We start from the raw sequence: 15,316 nt of genomic DNA on the forward strand, positions 1-15,316 counted from the left end.
TATAATTGCCCCCCCCTCGCTTCTCTCCTTCTACAACCCAGCTCGCTTCTCCGTTGGGCCGTAGAGAAGCGAGGTTTCACCCTCTGAAAATTTCGTGATGGATGGACGCTCAACGGGAGGTTGGGGTCCGGCTGGAGGGGCGGGGTTTGAAGGGTGGAGAGGGTTTAGTACAGTGCTAAGCCCTCAGTACAGTGCTCTGCTCACAGTAAGTGCTCAATAAATACGATTGAATGAATGAAATTTATGCAATTACTAAACTTTCCACAGAAAAATGCCGCTCCTCCCTCTCTCTGCCTTCGTCATCAGGGCTTCAGAGGAGAAGCAAAGGTACAGAGCGTTGGTGGTATAGTGGTGAGCATAGCTGCCTTCCAAGCAGTTGACCCGGGTTCGATTCCCGGCCAACGCACTCCAGACTTTTTGATTAATTTCCGTTAGATGTCTTAAGGAACCTCAGATTTTTTCAGTCGATGCCTGTTTTCTAACCAAGATCCTTAATCTCTTGCATTTTTTTTTTTAGCCAGAAGACTTTCCCACGGAGGCTGATGGCTCAACGTGCACGAAAATCTTGTCAAAAAGAAAGCAAACCTCTTTGGAAGGAAGAGGTCGAGGGTGAAATCGCAGGGAAAACCGAAACCGAAGCAATTTCCTAAACCCCGCTCATATTCATTCATTCGTTCGATAGTATTTATTGAGCGCTTACGATGTGCAGAGCACTGGACTAAGCGCTCGGAATGGACGATTCGGCAACAGATAGAGACCGTCCCTGCCCATTTTCGGGCTCACGGTCTAATCCGGGGAGACACACGATTCTGCGACTTACCCTCAATTCTGTCCCGGAGAATTCTCAAACAGGCCACAGAATTCACACACCAGGCGCTCAGCGGATAATGGAGAGAAGAAAAAAAATATATACTGGCGCTCTTATCGTCAGTCGATATTATAAAAGAGCCATTATTTGTTGCTAGCATTCTCGTTAATGATCATTATCATACGGTTGAAGCGGGTAAGTCACTTAACTTTCCTGCGCCTCAGTTCCCTCATCTGCAAAATGAGAATTAAAACCGTGAGCCCCACGTGGGAGCTGGAGAGCGTCCAACCCGATTAAATTCTATCTACCCCAGCGCTTAGTACAGTGCCTGGCACCTGGTAAGCACTGAACCATTGCCATTAGAAATTATTATTACCTTCCTTATAATTTTTGATGTGACTTTTATTTGAGGGTATTTCATTATTAAGTTTATACTTTAATATTTGACCTTGTTTTTCTATAAGCGTTCAGTAAATAAAGGGTCGTTATTATAGTTAAAACGAGGTATTGGGATTATCATAATCACTAATAGTAGTTCTAATAGTTTATATTTAAGCGATTACTCTGCTTAGTGATTACCTTGTATACTGGCTTGGGAGTCCGAGGTCATGGGTTCTAATCCCGGCTCCACCACTTGTCAGCTGTGTGTGACTTTGGGCAAGTCACTTCGCTTCTCTCTGCCTCAGTTCCCTCATCTGGAAAACGGGGATGGAGACTGGGAGCCCCACGTGGGACCACCTGATTACCTTGTCTCTACCCCAGCTCTTCGAACAGTGTTTGGCACATAGTAAGCGCTTAACAAATACCATTACTATTATTAGCAATAATAATGACAACCTTCTGGACGGATTATCTTCAAGTGAAACTGATTTAGAGGGGGTAGCGTGGCCGAGCGGTCTAAGGCGCTGGATTAAGGCTCCAGTCTCTTCGGGGGCGTGGGTTCGAATCCCACCGCTGCCAATTTAATCTTGCTTTTTTTGGGGTTTAAATTGATACATTGACATCACTGTGGAAAATGCCCAAGGTGGGTTGTATTTAGCCTTGAACCCCTGTCCGCTCCCCGCTGGATTCGCTCTCCTCTCGGAGATGCTCGTTCCTCCCCTCAGGACCAGAAACCCCGTGGGCCGGACCCTGGCCCGCTCGAGATGATATTATTATTATGGTACCTGTTAAGCGCTTACTACGTGCCAAGCGGTGTTTTAAGCGCTGGGGTAGATACATGTTAATCAAGTTGGACCCAGTCCCTGTCCCCCAATGGGCTCACAGCCTTAATCCCCATTTTACAGATGAGGGCACTGAGACCTAGAGGAAGGCAAGTGACTTGTCCAAGGTCACACACCGCAGACCAGTGACGTGTTACTCCCGTCCCCCCGCGACATCCCAATTGTGTGTTTTGCTCTTCCGGCGTTACTCGTGGCTAGGAGAAGTGGACGACTGAGACGATCTCTCCCCCATCCCTCGCCCTCCGCCAAACGTTTAGTACAGTGCCCTGCAAACAGAAAGCATCCAAGAAGGACTCTCGTTTGGTTGTTTGTAAATTCCCGAGGGCTAGTGATCATGTTTCCTCTTTCTCTTGCGCTCTTCCAAGGGCTTCACGGGGCACCGTCCCCTGCAAGAGCTCAATCCATGCTCTGGATTGATTAGCCCTAATTTAAAGTTTGTATTTTTCTCCCCAGCTCATCTGGAAGTTCCTTGAGGATAGGGATCATACCGTCTAACTCCTTTGTTCTTTTTCAGGCACTAAGAATTGGGCTCTGCCCGCAGGCCATTCCATCGACTGACTACTTAAATATCGCCCCTTTTTGCCTCTGATTTTCGTCTGCAGTGTATTTCTGAAGGGCATCTAAGCAGTAGTTCCTCGTTGGTGCAGTGGTGAGTCACCCCTCCCTTGGGAGATTGGGGTTCGAATCACCGGGAGGTGAAAATATGTATTTTTTTCCTCCTTCGGTATTTGTAGCCTAGAGTTCCAAACCCCTAAATTTCTGAAAAGGGAATCAGACCTGAGAAATTCCCAAAGGGGGTTTGGCACGTGGTTCGATCGATGTCCAGGTGCTCCATCCGGGAAATTCTCTTCCTTTCTGAAAAGATCCACTGCTCCTGGCCTCCTGCCCTTCACCGCCCCAACTTTCCCTTAATAATAATAATAACGATGATGGCATTTGTTAAGCGCTCACTATGTGCCAAGCACTGTTGTAAGCGCTGAGCTTCTAACTCGACCTCCTGAGGCCGAGGAAAGGAACAGGTCAAGGATGAAAGGGAGTTTCCCTATAATGGAGCGGGGGGTTCCATAGGCCACACTTGGCAGCAGCCGGGGAGGGAGGGGACGGTGGGGGAAGGGCGGGGGGGCTTAGCACAGTGCTCCGCACACAGTAAGCGCTCATTCGTTCATTCATTCCACTGTAAGTCTTTAGCTTTCGGCGGATGGACGGACTTTGCTCCTACCAAAATGAAGGATAGAGCCCGGGCCTGAGATTCAGAAGGTCATGGGTTCTAATCCCGCCGCCGCCACGGGTCTGCTGTGTGACCTGGGACAAGTCGCTTCACTTCTGTGTGACTTTGGGCAAGTCACTTCACTTCTCTGTGCCTCAGTTACCTCATCGGTCAAATGAGCATTAAGACTGTGAGCCCCACGTGGGACAACCTGACCACCCCGTATCCTCCCGAGCGCTTAGGGCAGTGCTTTGTACATAGTAAGCGCTTAACAAATGCCATCATCATCACCATTCTCTGTGCCTCAGTTCCCTCTTCTCTAAAATGGGGATTAATAATGTTGGTATTTGTTTAGATTAAGAATGTGGGAGAGGGACTGGATCCAACCGATTATCTACTGTCTACCCTGGCATTTAGAACGTAGTAAGTGCTTCACAAATACCATAATAATAATAATTGTTATTATTTCCCAGAGTGCAGCTCTAAGCAGCCTCCTAGCACCCAAGAAGAGAAACTCCTATTCCCCCCGTTAAAGGAAAAGGAAGTGTCAGAAGTGGGATTCGAACCCACGCCTCCATTCGGAGACCAGAAGCCCCAACTAAGGGAAGTATTAACTTGAGTCTGGCGCCTTAGACCACTCGGCCATCCTGACACCTACGATTTTCTAATTTCCTCTCTCCTCCCAGACAATGTCCAGAGTGGGAGAGGCGTGTCAAGGAGAGACCTGCGTTTTTTCCGACACGTCGGACGGAGGAAACGGGCCCCGGCCTCTTCATGGAGCCGTGTGGTTACCGAAAAAGCTGCACTGGAAACCACTGCTGGTCCCTGCGGGTGCCAAAATTTCAATTTGCAGACCTGGGGGAGCAGAGATGGAGGAGCGGACTTGAGGGAGCAAAATAATAATAACAGTAACAACGATAATATTCAATAGTATTTATTGAGCGCTTACTACGTGCAGAGCCCTGTACTAAGCTCTTGGAATGAACAAGTCGGCAACAGATAGAGACGGCCCCTGCCCTTTGACGGGCTTACGGTCTAATCGGGGGAGACGGGCAGACGAGAACAGCGGCGGTAAATAGAGTCAAGGGGAAGATCATCTCGTAAAAACAATGGCAACTAAATAGAATCAAGGCGATGTACATTTCATTAACAAAATAAATAGGGTAATGATTCATTCGATCGTATCTATTGAACGCTTACTGTGGGCGAAGCACTGTACTGAGCTTTGGGGAGAGAACAGTATAACAGCAAACACACACATTCCTGCCCACAGCGAGCTCCTAGTAATACTGACCCGTGCCAGAATTTCCGTTTTTGGTGAGCAGTGGGCAAACGCTCTGCTGTGGGCGAGATGAAACGGAATCTCGAGCCGAGCAAAGAGAAACGCTGTCGGAAGCGGAATGGAAAAGGGGACCCCCCAGGACAGACTGAAGGGAAAGGTTTAAGACCCTCGACCGATCCTCACATCACCACTGACGTTCTCCCGTCGGTCGGTCAGTCGATTGCATTGATTGAGCGTTTCCTGTGTGCCGAGCACTGTTCTAGGCGCCTGGGAGAGCCCGATACAACAGTTAACAGACACGTTCTCCACTTAATAATAATAATTATGGTATTTGTTAAGCGCTTACCGTGTGCCTGGCACTGTACTAAGCGCTGAGGTGGATACAGGCCAATTGGGTTGGGCGCAGTCCCTGTCCCACGTGGGGCTCACAGTCTCGATTCATTCATTCAATAGGATTGAGCGCTTACTATGTGCAGAGCACTGTACTAAGCGCTTGGAATGTCCAATTCGGCAACAGATAGTAACCATCCCTCCCCGTCGACGGGCTGACGGTCTAAACGGGGGAGACAGACAACAAAATAGAACAGAACAGAACAATTAGATCAGGATAAATAGAATCATAGAAGAGACACATATTTAATAAAACAAATAGAGTGATAAATAATATATACAAATATGCACAGTGCTGTGGGGCGGGGAAGGGTAGATACAAGGTAATCAGGTTGTCCCAAGGGAGGCTCACAGTCTTAATCCCTCTTTTACAGATGAGGTCACCGAGGCACAGAGAAGTGAAGTGACTTGCCCACAGTCACACAGCTGAAAAGTGACTGAGTGGGAATTAGAACCCACGACTTCTGACTCCCAAGCCCGGGCTCTTTCTACGAAGCTGCTTTACAAAGTACTTGGCACATAGTTAGCGCTTCCCAGATACCAGTATCTTTACTATTATTTGTAGCAGCCAGAGCTGGCTTAAAATGTAAATCGTATTAACTGCCAAATATTTGAAAATTTCAGCACAGACTGATGATTAACGGACTCACCTTGCAACTATAGAGAGCGAGACTGTAAGTTCCCCCAGGAGGAGCCCCCCACTTTTCCTCAGCTTCCCCTCCCCATCGCCCCGACTCCCTCCCTTTGCTCTACCCCCCTCCCCGCCCCCAAAGCATTTGTGTATATTTGTACAGATCTATATTTCTATTTCTATTAATTCCTGTTTACTCATTTTGATGTGCATATATCTGTAATTCTATTGATTTATATTGATGCTGTTGCTGCCTGTTGACTTGTTTTGATGCCTGTCTCCCCCCTTCTAGGCTGTAAACCCGCTGTGGGCAGGGATTCTCTCTCTTTATTCTGAATTTATTCTCTCTTTATTGCCGCATTGTACTTTCCAAGCGCTTAGAACAGTGCTTGGCACATAGTACGTGCTTAATAAATACCCTTAGTAGTAGTAGTAGTACAGTTCTCTGTGCCTCAGTTACCTCATCTGTAAAATGGGGATTAACTGCGAGCCTCACGTGGGACGACCTGATTACCCTGTATCTCCGCCAGTGCTCAGAACAGTGCTCCGCACATAGTAGGCGCTTAACAAATATCAACATTATTATTATTATTACGAGTGAATGAATTCGTTAATCAGAAGAGTAATTCAATCCCTTCGTCCCGAGTTTAACAGAATGGATAGGACGCCCAGACCACCTCAGGAGCCACCAACAAGATCGTCATGCAAATAACAACTTTGTCGCTGCACTTTCGCCTGCACAACGATACCCCCGTCTCCCTCGGGCTGTAGGAAATCAACAGGAGCAGCTGCTGACTCCCGGACGAGTGAGAGACGACGGCATGTGAGTCACACGGGGCTGGGACTCGTGGCCTGGGTTTGGCCTGATCAAAGAGAAGACGGAAAACAAACATTAAAAAATGAAAAATAAAATGAAACGGTGCCAATCAGGTGTCCCCGAATAGGGTGACAGGAGGGGTGGCCTCTGGGACCTTCGATAGCTCAGCTGGTAGAGCGGAGGACTGTAGTCGTCTCGTACTGGATATCCTTAGGTCGCTGGTTCGATTCCGGCTCGAAGGACTCCTCCTTTTGGAGGGTTAATAGATGAGGACAGAGTTTTGTCAGAGGTAGAGGCAGATGTAAGCAACACTCTCACGAGAATCTAGCTAGAAATCAGATGGGAAGACCCACTACTTTGCCAGGAACCCATAAGAACTAACATTTTTTTCTTTGATTTTTGTTTATGGCATTCACTAAGCTCTCGCTACGTGTTAAGCCCTGGGGTAGATACAAATTGATCAGACTGGGCACCTTCCGTATCTGTTAATCTCAGAAATCCACGTCGAAACCCAGATCTTTTGCTCCTGGGACTGGCCCATCTCCTCCAAGAGGCCTTCCCTGACTCACCCCTCGTTTCCTCTTCTCCCCCTCCCTTTTCATTCATTCAATCGCATTTATTGAGCGCTTACGGTGTGCAGAGCACTGTATTAAGCGCTAGGAAGTACAGTCGCCAACAATTCCCTTATATGTCGCCTTGACTTGTTCCCTTTATTCATTTCCCCTCCCAGCCCCACAGCACTTCCGTACATTCATTTATTCATTCGACAGTATTTATTGAGCGCTTACTATGGGCAGAACACTGTACTAAGCGCTTGGAATATCAACCGGGCAACAGATAGAGACCATCCCTGCCCAACGACGGGCTCACAGTCCAATCGGGGGAGTCGGACGAAAACAAGACAACGTAATCACGACGAATAGAATCACGGAGATATCTGTACATATCCGTAATCGATTTATTTATATTAACGTCTGTCTCCCCCTCTAGACTGTAAGCTCGTCGTGGGAAGGGAATGGCTACCAACTGTTATCATCATCATCGCATTCTAGGTTCCCCCAAACCTTCCTTCCTTGCCCCGAAAAGAAACATAAGGGAAAATATGCCTTTCTCCCTCCTCCTTGCAACACTCCCCTCCCTAAAGTGCTGTGACCTCCCCAAGGCTCTGAATTACCCTCTTGGAATTTGCGAATTCTCAGTTGCTCGTCTTTCGGGAGAAAGGAATGGAAAACTAACTCTCTTCCCCCCTTCCAAGCCCTACTGAGCGCTCCCCTCCTCCAGGAGGCCTTCCCAGACTGAGCCCTCCCTTGCCCTCTATCCCTCTTCCCCTCCCCATCGCCCCGACTCCCTCCCTACAGCACTTGTGCATATTTATATATATTATTTCTTACTCTATGTATTTTATCAATGATGCGCATATAGCTACGATTCTACTTATCCTGATGGTATTGACGCCTGACTACTTGTTTTGTTTTGCTGTCTCCCCCCTTCTAGACTGTGAACCCCTTGTTGATGATGATGATGTTATTTGTTAAGCGCTTACTATGTGCAGAGCACTGTTCTAAACGCTGGGGAATACAGGGTAATCAGGTTGTCCCACATGAGGCTCACAGCCTTAATCCCCATTTTACAGATGAGGTAACTGAGGCACAGAGAAGTGAAGTGACTTGCCCACAGTCACACAGCTGACAAGTGGCAGAGCCGGGATTGTTGGGCAGGGATTGTCTCCTATCTGTTGCCGAATTGTACACTCCAAGCGCTTAGTGTAGTGCTTTGCACACCGTAAACGCTCAATAGATGATTGAATTGAAAAAAAAAAACCTGCCCCCTCTGAGGCTCGAACTCAGGACCTTCAGATTATGAGACTGACGCGCTGCCTACTGCGCCAAGGAGGCCTCGGTGGATGTATTTAGAGTGCGTATGTGTGATGCCTGCCTAAAAGGAGCTTAAATTCTAGACGAGGAGACACACATTAAAATAAATTACAGACAAGGGATTTAGTAGAGTATAAGAATATTTGCATAAGTATTGTGGGCCATTATAAATCACTTATTCCCCTTAACATCTGGAGGCTCGTTGTGAGCGGGGAAGGTTACGTTGTCCTCTCCCAAGGTTTTAGCACAGTGCTCTGCACTCAGTTAGCGCTCAATAAATACCACCGTTGGATCGATTCAGCTCGTCACGGGCAGTGCTCTGAACGCAGTAGACGCCCACTGATTGCTTGATGGACTGATTGATTTTTCCTCTCCCAAGATCGATGGAGAGATTTCTGCAGAGGGTCAAGTGGACCCCGCCACTTTTCCTCATCCCCCAGGTTTCCTCTGCTCCCCCGGGTTTGCAAATGGAAATCTGGACAGGTTGCAGAGACCTCTCGGATTTCCAGGGCGGCTTTTAAGAGTCCGGTTCAAGAGGCTTCGATCAAGAGGTTGGGGTCTGTTTCCCCTACTTGATAACGGCAGAAACAACACCGATTTCTTCTTCACACCTCTCCCACCCTGGACACTGTCCGGGAGAAGAGAGGAAACCCAAACGTCGTAGGTGTCAGGATGGCCGAGTGGTCCAAGGCGCCAGACTCAAGTTGACGCTTCCCCTCGTTGGGGCTTCTGGTCTCCGAATGGAGGCGTGGGTTCGAATCCCACTTCTGACACTCCCTTTTCTTGAAACGGTGGGAAAAGGAATTCTCTTCTTGGGCATAAGATGCATTTGCATTCATTCAATCGCATTTATTCAGCGTTTGCGGCATGCAGAGCACTGTGCTAAGCGCTTGGGAGAGTACAGTGTAACAATTAAGAGACACATTCGCCGCCCCCAGGTTAGAGCTTTCAGTCTGGGGGAGGAGGTGGGAGGCAGCTAAATAATAATTGGGGTATTATGTACCAAGCACTGTTCTAATTCGTTCATTCAGTAGTATTTATTAGGCGCTCACTAGGTGCAGTGCACTGTACTAAGCGCTTGGAACATACAAGTGGGCATCAGATAGAGACAATCTCGCTAGGGTAGATGCAAGGTAATCAGGTTGGACACAGTTCCTGTCCCTCATGGGACTCGCTAGGATAATCCCCATTTTACAGGTAATAATGTCGGTATTTGTTAAGCGCTTACTATGTGCCAGGCACTGTTCTAAGCGCTGGGGGAGATACAGGGTAATCAGGGGTCCCACGTGGGGCTCGCAGTCTCAATCTCCCTTTTAACTTCTCTGTGCCTCAGTTCCCTCTTCTGTAAAATGGGGATGAAGACGGTGAGCCCATGGGGCTCTGTTCAACCTGATTAAATTGTGTGAACTCTAGAGTTTAGTACAGTGCCTGGCATATAGTAATCGCCTGTGGGCAAGTCGCAACTTCTCTGTGCCTCAGTTACCTCATCTGGAAAATGGGGATTAACTGTGAGCCCGACGTGGGCCAACCTGATGACCCTGTATCTCCCCCAGCGCTTAGAACAGTGCTCTGCACATAGTAAGTGCTTAGCAGATACCAACATCATTATTATTATTAACAAGTACCATTAAAAAAGAGCACATAGGAAAATGAGACCAGCTTGTTGTTTGTTTTTTTAATGTTAGTATTTGTTAAGCGCTTACTTTGTGCCAAGCGCTGTTCTAAGCGCCGGTGGAAAGCGGAGACACAGACAACGCTAACTCGGTGCCCCAGAGCTGTTTTCGGGAAACGATTCCGTTTTCCACGGTTAAAGATGGGGTCCCGCCGATGTCCGTCTATGCTACTGATGCCCGTCTACTTGTTTTGTTTTGTTTTGTTGTCTGTCTCCCCCCTTCTAGACTGTGAGCCCTTTGTTGGGCACGGATGGTCTCTATCTATTACTGAATTGTACTTTCCAAGCGCTTAGTCCAGTGTTCTGCACACAGTTAGCGCTCAGTAAATACTATTGAATGAATGAATGATCTCCACGCCCATTAATATTCATTTTTTAAAGTCCCCATCTTGAATTTCTATATCCTCTTTCTGGTAAATCTTTATCTCCCCAGTAGTTGGCTCGTTGGTCTAGGGGTATGATTCTCGCTTCGGGTGCGAGAGGTCCCGGGTTCAAGTCCCGGACGAGCCCAATTTCCTCTATTTTGGCGGGGGGGCAAGGGCAGAGCGTTGTAATAATAATAACGATGGCGCTTGCTAAGCGCTCACTATGTGCCAAGCACTGTTCTAAGCGCTGGGGTAGTACAAGGTAAGCAGGAGGTCCCACGTAGGGCTCACCGACTTCATCCCCATTTGCCAGACGAGGGAACTAAGGCGTAGAGAAGTTCAGTGGTAAGCGCTTGGGAGAGTGCACTAGATCAGTCGAACATTCCCCGCCTAAAACGAGCTAACAGTCTAGAGGGGGAGACGGACATTTATTAGAAAAGAATAAGATTAGAGATGGATAAATAAGTGCCGGGGGCCTGGGGGGGGGATGAGAAAAGACAGCAAGTGAGGGGAGGCGGAAGGGAGCGGGAGGAGAGGAGGGTGCAGTCAGGGAAGGCTTCTTGGAGGAGATGGGCCTTCGATAAGGCTTGGAAAGGGGCGAAGAGTCATTGTTCGTTCATTCAATGGTATTTCTGGAGCGCTCACTCTGTGCAGAGCACTGGACTGAGCGCTTGGAATGGACAACTGGGCAACAGACAGAGACCATCCCCGCCCAACGACGGACTCACGGTCTAATCGGGGGAGCCGAACAGAACGAAAGAAAAACAAGACAACATGATCCCGATAAATGGAATCTAAGGGGATGGACACCTCATTAATAAAAATAATAAAATAAAATAATTGTTTCGCATGAGGAGGGAGGGCCTTCCAGGCCGGAGGCAGGACCTGGGGAGAAATAGGAGAGATGAGGGGACCCAAGTGTCCAGGTTGGGTTGCAGTAGGACAGGAGCTTCTTCACCTTTAAAACCCCCCTACGAACCCTTTGCGGACAGGGGAGGTGTCTGTTTATTGTTACACTGTAATCTCCCCAGCGCTGCTCTGCGCGGAGTAGGCGCTCAATAGATACGACGGTTAATGAATTTCATTATTATCACTACGGTAATAAGCGTTTACTAGGAGCCAAGCACCGTTGAAGCCCTGAGGTAGGTAGAGGGCGATCGGCTTGTCCCACGCGGGGCTCACGCTTTTCATCCCCGTTTGCGGATGAGGAAACTGAGGCCCAGTGAAGTGATTTGCCCAAAGCAGACAAGTGGGATTAGAACCCACTTCCTCTGACTCCCAAGCCCGGGCTCTTTCAACTGAATCCCGTTGCTTCCAATGAAGGAGCAGGAAATACTTTTTCTCCCCCGTCCTTCGACTTCCAGGCGCCACGTGTCCGACCTGATAACCAACCCCAGCACGTAGTTCAGGGTTTGGCATTTAATAAACTCTTAATAACCTACCCCAGCGCTTAGTTTGGGATTTCATAAGCTCTTAATGAATACCACAATAGTAATTTTTATCAACCTCTGGCCCTTACTGAAGTTCACTACAAAAACATGAGAGGAAGAAGGGACTAGCGGTTGCCCGGCTAGCTCAGTCGGTAGAGCATGAGACTCTTAATCTCAGGGTCGTGGGTTCGAGCCCCACGTTGGGCGTGACCTTTTTCCTTTTGGAGATTTGACGCTGCTCTTCCTCCATGTGGGGGAAAGCCGAGAGGAAATGAAGTTTCAGCCGTAGGCGAGCCCCACTCCGGCGGATTTGAGCAAGATTCGTTCGGCGAAACTGGTTAAATAGAAGAGGCGTGGGATGTTTAGAACAGTGCCGAGCGCTTACTATGTGCCAAGCACTGTTGTAACCAGTGGGGAAATTAATCAGGTTGGACCTGATCCCTGTCCCACATGGAGCTCACAGTCTTGATCCCCATTTTTCGCAGTTGAGGAAATGGAGGCTCAGAGAAGTGAAGTGATTTGCCCAAGGTCACACAGCAGACCGTACTCTCTTATAGTGTCCTCTCCCAAGCGTTTAGTACAGTGCTCTGCACATAGTAAGCGCTCAATAAATACGCTTGACTGACTCGTATACACACGCACGCAAGTACGGAAGCGCTTTCTATGTTTAATTTCCCGTTCCAATTTGCCTTTTTCCGGGAAATTGTAACTTTTCTCGTTTCACCTTCAATTTCGTGATGCCACTGAAGCAAATGACAACGACTTCATTTATATAGGCGACAAATAAGTAGCATATGATCCCTGGTGGTCTAGTGGTTAGGATTCGGCGCTTTCACCGCCGCGGCCCGGGTTCGATTCCCGGTCAGGGAAAATGAGTTTTACCGCCTCAAAGTAATAATCCCGGTATTTGTTCAACTCTAAATCTGTGCCAAGAACTAACTGTCAGAATAATAATGATCGTATGGGCCAAGCACTGTTCTAAGCGCTGGGGTAGATACAAGGACATCAGGTGGTCCCACGTGGGGCTCGCGGTCTTCATCCCCATTTTGCAGATGAGGGAACTGAGGCCCCGAGAAGCGAAGTGACCGGCCCAACGTCACACTGCTGATAATTGGCGGAATCAGGATTAGAACCCATGACCTCTGACTCCCAAGGCCGTGCCCTTTCCACTAAGCCACGCTGCTTCACTAACTGTTCTTAGTGGGCTAGATAAACGTTCAGTTCATTTTTTTGGACCGTACTGAGCACCTGGGAGAGTCCAATAGCGATAATAATAATGACGATGGTATTTGTTAAGCGCTTACCATGTGCCAAGCACTGTTCTAAACGCTGGAATACAATAGAGTTGATAGGATCCCCGTCCACCAGGATTTTACTGTCTAGAGGGGAAGGCAAATATTAAAATAATGCACAGATGCAAGATAAACTGTTTGGACGCAACCGCGGCGGGTGTTAAGAGTTTCTATTTGCAGACCTCGAGGAGCAGCAGATATTTCCGGGCATTTCCTTGTTGAGGGACAACTTGATGTCCTTGTATCTGCCCCAGCGCTTAGAACAGCGCTTGGCACACAGTAAGCGCTTACCAAATACCATTATTTTTCAGCGCTTAGAAAAGTGCTTGGCACACAGTAGGCGCTTAACAAATACCGTCGGTATTTTGTAACCATCTCATATATTTCAGACATCTCCCGGCCCGGTGCAGATTCATTCCTTCATTCATACAGTCGTATTTATTGGGTGCAGAGCACTGTACTGAGCGCTTGGAAAGTACAGATAGGCAACAAAGAGAGAGGATCCCTGCCCACGACGGGTTCACAGTCTAGAAGACTGTAATAATAATAAGAATGATGGTATTTGTTGAGCGCTTACTATGTGCCAAGCACTGTTCTAAGCGCGGGGGGGATACAGGGTAATGAGGAGGTCCCACGTGGGACTCACCGTCTTAATCCCCATTTTACAGATGAGATCACTGAGGTGGAGAGGAATTAAATCCGGAAGCAGCGTGGCTCAGTGGAAAGAGCCTGGGCTTCGGAGTCAGAAGTCATGAGTTCGACTCCCGGCTCTGCCACCCGTCAGCTGTGTGACTGTGGGCATGTCACTTAACTTCTCTGTGCCTCAGTTCCCTCATCTGGAAAATGGGGATTAAAAGCGTGTGAGCCCCACGTGGGACAACCTGATTGCCCTGTTTCTCCCCCAGCGCTTAGACCAGTGCTCGGCACCAAGTAAGCGCTTAACAAATACCGACATTATTATTATATTTTCTGTTGCAGTAACGTGTCCGTAAGGGCTCTTTTCCAACGCCTCCTCGGTAGGCCGTGCGTCAGTCTCATAATCTGAAGGTCCTGCGTTCGAGCCTCAGAGGGGCAAGTTTTTTTTGGTATTTCCAGAGGTGGGGAAATGGTAGCCATAATAACTGTGCTATTTGTTAAACGCTTACTCTGTGCCAGAAACTGTACTCAACCCTAAGGTAGATACAAGTTTATCAGCCTCTTAATGCAGCTCTAAACAGTCTTAATCCCCATTTTACAGATGAGGTAATTGAGGCACAGAGGCTAATAATACTAATAATGAGGGTATTTGATGAGCGCTTACTATGAGCCGAACGCTGTTCTAAGCGCTGGGGAAGGGATGGGGTGGGGTCTCTCTGAGGCATGGAAGGCCTTGGTGATGCTAAGGGCCGGGGGATTTCCACTTGGTGGTTCTCTTGGGGCTCAGGGCACATACCCAAGAACAATTCCCGGACAGTGGGTCCAACCTGACTGCCACAGCGCTTAGCACAATGCCTAGCATAGAGTAAATGCTTAACAGTTACCACTGTGGGCAGGGATTGTCTCTATTTGTTACGGAATTGTGCTTTCCAAGCGCTCAGTACAGCGCTCTGCACCCAGTAAGCGCTCAATAAATACGATCGGTTGAATGACCGAACAATTATTCTTATGACTGTTAGGAGCAGCGTGGCCTGGTGGAAAGAGGATGGGCCTGGGGGTCAGAGGTCCTGGATTCTAATCCTAGCTCCTCCACATCCCCGCTGCGTGACCTTGAGGCTCAGTGGAAAGAGCCCGGGCTTGGGAGTCAGAGGTCATGGGTTCAAATCCCGGCTCTGCCATTTGTCAGCTGTGTGACTCGGGGCAAGTCACTTCACTTCTCTGGGCCTCAGTTACCTCATCTGTAAAATGGGGATTAACTGTGAGCCTCACGTGAGACAACCCGATTCCCTGTATCTACCCCAGCGCTTAGAACAGTGCTCTGCACATAGTAAGCGCTTAACAAATGCCAACATTATTATTATTAACCAATACCAACATTATTATTATTATTATTACTTTAACTGCTCAGGGGCTCAGTTCCCTCATCTGTAAAATGGGGGTGAAGACTGTGAGCCGCCTATGGGACTGAGGTCCAACCCGATTTATGTGTCCCTTCCCCAGCGCTAAGAACAGTGCTTGGCAGGTAGTAAGCGCCTAATAAGTAGTATTATTGCTATTTTGACGGTTTATCAATGCGGGGTTTGAGTTCTGCTAAGAAAGACTTTTTTTTTTTTTTTTTTGGACTCAGGATAGGAAGAGCTCCCGGCCTCCGGGAATGGTAGAATTCTGGAAAGACAGGAAAAGCTGGAC

At 48.2% G+C, this 15,316-nt stretch overlaps 1 long non-coding RNA gene and 9 other non-coding genes across 10 annotated transcripts; 8 read left to right on the plus strand and 2 right to left on the minus strand.

Annotated features, from left to right (window-relative positions):
* The first annotated feature begins 232 nt into the window (after positions 1-232).
* LOC120638115 lies at positions 233-15,266 on the plus strand. Its single transcript, XR_005659598.1, has 3 exons — positions 233-385; positions 15,150-15,152; positions 15,255-15,266. It is a non-coding gene; the product is annotated as an uncharacterized LOC120638115 (long non-coding RNA).
* On the plus strand, positions 335-406 carry TRNAG-UCC. Its single transcript has one exon. It is a non-coding gene; the product is annotated as a tRNA-Gly (tRNA).
* TRNAL-AAG lies at positions 1,687-1,768 on the plus strand. Its single transcript has one exon. It is a non-coding gene; the product is annotated as a tRNA-Leu (tRNA).
* On the minus strand, positions 3,784-3,890 carry TRNAL-CAA. Its single transcript has 2 exons — positions 3,853-3,890; positions 3,784-3,829 (listed from the first exon to the last, which is right to left on the minus strand). It is a non-coding gene; the product is annotated as a tRNA-Leu (tRNA).
* Positions 6,512-6,600, plus strand: TRNAY-GUA. Its single transcript is given in 2 exon segments — positions 6,512-6,548; positions 6,565-6,600. It is a non-coding gene; the product is annotated as a tRNA-Tyr (tRNA).
* On the minus strand, positions 8,181-8,253 carry TRNAM-CAU. The gene has a single exon. It is a non-coding gene; the product is annotated as a tRNA-Met (tRNA).
* TRNAL-CAA lies at positions 8,899-9,005 on the plus strand. The gene is made up of 2 exons: positions 8,899-8,936; positions 8,960-9,005. It is a non-coding gene; the product is annotated as a tRNA-Leu (tRNA).
* TRNAP-CGG lies at positions 10,343-10,414 on the plus strand. Its single transcript has one exon. It is a non-coding gene; the product is annotated as a tRNA-Pro (tRNA).
* On the plus strand, positions 11,834-11,906 carry TRNAK-CUU. The gene has a single exon. It is a non-coding gene; the product is annotated as a tRNA-Lys (tRNA).
* Positions 12,498-12,569, plus strand: TRNAE-UUC. The gene has a single exon. It is a non-coding gene; the product is annotated as a tRNA-Glu (tRNA).
* Positions 15,267-15,316: the final 50 nt, after the last annotated feature.

This window comes from Ornithorhynchus anatinus, chromosome X3 (assembly GCF_004115215.2).
Source record: "Ornithorhynchus anatinus isolate Pmale09 chromosome X3, mOrnAna1.pri.v4, whole genome shotgun sequence".
Classification (NCBI taxonomy): Eukaryota; Metazoa; Chordata; class Mammalia; order Monotremata; family Ornithorhynchidae; genus Ornithorhynchus; species Ornithorhynchus anatinus.